Genomic DNA, 4,147 nt, shown 5'->3' with positions numbered 1-4,147 from the left:
AAGAAGAAGAACTTTTTCAGTTAGCGCTTCAGAATCTACCAGTTTAAAAATGGATCCGTTTGTCTTATTTAGAGGGAATCGACGCATTTCACTGAGAGCTGATGATCTTACCGTCAACAAGATTTCTTTAAGATTCCAAGGAAGTCATTAAATCAGGACATTACCGCCACCTGCTGGTGACTGCCGGGGGTTCAGGTCTTCATTTCCGGTTCCGCCATAAGGTCACGTTGAATTAACAACAAAATAAAAGCTCATCTTTGGTTTAACCATTGCAGTTAAAAAAAAAAAAAAAAAACACAAAACATACCCTTTTTATTTTTGCAATTGTCGTTTTTCTAATTTCGTTTTAAAAACAAAAAAACACATGCTCGTTTTGTTTTTGCAATTTTATTTTGAAACAAATAACGAACCGTACACGGATTGGTGAGCAGGGTGACTTTTAGTTTCGTCGTTTTCCAGGTGTCCTTAATTCATGACATCTTGTTTAAACAGACAATTTTTTTGAAATTTCTATAAAACAAATATTAGTAAATAAAATATTACATGTAGCCTTTTGGAGACTGGATACTTGGACATACGTTCAAGGAAAACATGTCCAGAATCAACCCTGCAGGCTTCAGTCAGTCCTGCCATAATGTCTGCTGTCTTTGTCGTTGACGCTAATAACTTAGACTCCAACAAATCGGCTGCGTTTTCATACAAACTATGGACGTGACAACGCTGCATTCAAGGTCACTTAAAAAAATACGTCCTGTATTGATTAGAACGGGACGCACAAAACGAGACGCAAAGTCTAAATGTCAAAAAAACAGGACAAGGACCGGCAGCAAGGTTTTTAAGTCGGCACTCATGAGATTTTTAAGATTGTTGTTTTACTACGACGGCATCAATCCACTTTGATGCTTTCGGCCTTGCTCGGACTAGCCGTTAGCTCGTCTGGTCAGAATTAAACTTCCTGTTTAAAAAAATCTAAAAATATGTGAGAAAAGTGTGTCGGTTGTTTGCATGGAGGAAAACTAAATGGTCCCAGGGAAACCTAATCAGCCGTTTGATTGATCTTTTTTTTAAACAAAGGGTCTTTGAAATGAGCTGGTATCCCTGTTTGGACATTAAATTGATGACGTTGAAATGTTGAGGCAAACAGAAAGCTCAAAATGTTACTTGAAGAATATCTTTTAAGGAAAAAGTCACTTTTCCAGATTAAACTGTAGGATTTGAACCACACTGTTTTATTTGAACCAGTCCAAAGGGCAGTTTAGCACAAAGGACATCGTTACAGTGCCAAAATAGAGGAAATAAAGCCTGAAAAATAATGTAATTAGTTACACCTTATCAGCTGTTAAAAACAAAAAGTCAATAAATCAATCAAATCCAAAGATACAAAACTCTTTAAACGTTTATTGGTTTTCAGCAGCCTGTAAACAAGCTGTATTATTCTGGGCTGCGGGTGTTTAATCTTCTATCTGATATTTAAAAACAAGTTGTCCTTCAGCCGGTCGGAGCCGTTACCCAAAGCTGGGCTGTTGCGTCAGCCGCCGCGGCCGTTTGGCAGGAGCGAGCGTCGCAGGATGTGGCCGTCAAAGAACAAAGGGAGAAAAAGTTCACGACGAGGAAAAAACCCAAAATCAGAGCAATTAAGTTATGTAATCAACCCACCACCACGCTGGATTTGGGCCCCACATGGCTTCGTTACGACAGCGGCGGACCTCCGGCTGCGTCAGGAATGTGACGGCTGTGGAGCGTGGACGGTGTCGCTGTGAGTGTGTCCAGCTGCAGAGGAACAGAACATCTGTAGGACGCTGTCAGGACGGGACAAGATGGCGGTCAGAGGCGCGGACGCACAGCGGACCATCATCCCTGCACTGTTTGACATCTAGATATTAATTAAAATCTAGACTCATACAGGTTTAATGTATTTAAGATGAAAAAAGTGAGGAGGAAGTGACAGTTGAAGTTGTTTTCCCTCCAAAACCAAATGATGTCACTTCCTGTTTTAAAGGTAAAAAGGAAACATTCCAACAGGGTGGGACACGTAGAATATGAAGATAATATCAAATAAGAAAAATGGCTCCAACAGATTCAATTGCGCAATAAAATAAGGTTTAGTCCAGTCAATGAAATCATTGAAGAAATGTTTTTTTTTTTTTTAATTTTATAGTTTAAAACTTCTCGATGAAGTCTGTTACTCTGCACTGCGGACACGATAAAATCGAGCATGTGTGTCACCAAAAAAGGTGTGTAAAGTCCAAAAAACAATATTTGGAATGCATTTTGTTTATATTTGAATGATGGCAAACATCTAAATACTTTGTTGTAAAAATTTGGCACATTTTAGAAAAAAAAAAAAACGGGGTAAGAGAAATGTGCGGACATGAAATGCTGCCGCAAGAAAAGAATCATTCTGAGCTACAAAATAACAGTGGCTGAGGTTTATGACCAGAACAATGGCAGAATGCTTCATGTCCCACAGTAGGGTCCTGATCCCAATTTTGGGAACGACCTGCCTGGAATATTATGAAGATATAATAGACATGTCCTCTGCTGGGGTATAGTCAATGCTTAGCAGGGCCAAGACCCTCGAGTTGGCCCTTTTGGGTCAGTTGATCCCATCTCCACATTTAAACACTGACTGCCAGTATTTGCCTTTCCTTGATTTTCTCTTTACTCTTGAGTCTTTCTGATGCTGTTGGAAACATCAGATTCTGTAGCCTTGGAATAATCAAGTATGGACTGTAATGGTCAAAATTCAATTTAGTGAATAAGCCTCTTTGTGGAAACTGGAAATCATAGTTTGCTCAAATCTTTGCTCTTTGGCTCCTCTGTTGTTGCATCCTCAGGATCCGTCACTATGAACCGCCTCTGACGGCAAATTATCAGAACATTAAGGTAAATATATCCTCCCTCCAAATCTTTATCAGCAAAAATGTAATGCAAGACTTCTTCCCTTGTGAAAAACTTTCTCTAAACTGTGATTACAGTAATAGAACTCCTAAAGCCTTTATGTAACTTTGTAATATTCAGAAGAATCATATTTAAAAATGCAGCACAGGGAAAAAAGTAAAATTACCTCTTTTTTTTTTGCCAGACTGTCTTCTGTTTTAAAACATATTTTACAGATTTCAGCTTGAATACTGAAAAAAGCCTAATAAATTTTTTATATTTGATAATTTCTTGGAAAATGAATTGCGTTACAGGCATTTTTCTCCTCCATTAGTTTACCGAGATCATCTTGAGAGCGGCTTCCTCAAAACCCAGAAGTTTTTAAACAATTTAAAAGTTTTATAGAACGTCTGTCTTAAAGACACAAATCCAGACTGTCGGGTAAAATGAACTAAGTCTGGGTTCTTAAAATGTCGTGCCGTGAGTTTCTTCAGACAATGGAAGTTATCTCCATCCCTCGTCAGCTGTGTGTGTTATCTGTGTGTGTTTTCATTTCCCAAGCTGCTCGTGGATAACAGTCAGTTGATGAGGCAATCAATAGGGCTCTGTTGTTGGGTTCAGACAGAAAATGTCAGAAAAGGTGTTCTTAACAGCATCTTACCAGGACCAGTTGGAAAACTTTGATTTCTCATGGCAGAAAAGAAGGAGGACTTTTCACATAGACTCTAATGTGACCTCAAATGACCCTGGGACACAGCCTGATTATCACAACAAACTTAAAAAATGACAATGAGGGTTTGAGCAATCTGACCCAAATTGATAAACTGAGACGAATAATCGATTCCCAGTGACTCCTGATTTGTGCCACGTTTCGTGTCGCCTTTTAACATTTTTGTGCGATCGACGGCTCAACTGTTCAGTTCTTTGCTCGGCTTAAACCCAATCTTATGTTTTGTGAATGTAAAGTTAGGAAAGGTTAGGAAAAGCGGTCACCAATATGGGGCGTCTGGTTAAAATATGAAAGACAGGAAACCTTTTTAGCTCAGAATATATACAGATGCCCAGGTACCGTATTAAAGTTTTTTGTGCACATTGTCTGCTTCAAATAACCCCTCACAATTTAGGTAAAATTTGACTCTATTTTTGAATGGTATTTCTGGTGGGAATATAAAATAATACCAGATGAACTAGCAATTAGCAGCAGCCCTTTTTTTTTTTTTTTTTTTTTTAGAATTTTTATTAGAGCCGAAAGAAGGAAAGAAAATAC

At 38.5% G+C, this 4,147-nt stretch overlaps 2 protein-coding genes across 3 annotated transcripts in view; both read left to right on the top strand.

Annotated features, from left to right (window-relative positions):
- The window catches only part of slc13a4 (solute carrier family 13 member 4), a gene marked incomplete at its 3' end in the record, with an annotated part of 29,634 nt that overhangs the window by 830 nt on the left and 24,657 nt on the right, over positions 1-4,147 (top strand).
- gas2l3 (growth arrest-specific 2 like 3) overlaps positions 1-4,147 on the top strand; it is a gene marked incomplete at its 3' end in the record, with an annotated part of 139,261 nt that overhangs the window by 125,033 nt on the left and 10,081 nt on the right.

Source organism: Kryptolebias marmoratus, linkage group LG1 (genome assembly GCF_001649575.2).
Source record: "Kryptolebias marmoratus isolate JLee-2015 linkage group LG1, ASM164957v2, whole genome shotgun sequence".
NCBI lineage: Eukaryota > Metazoa > Chordata > Actinopteri > Cyprinodontiformes > Rivulidae > Kryptolebias > Kryptolebias marmoratus.
This window is presented reverse-complemented; position numbering and strand designations above follow the sequence as displayed.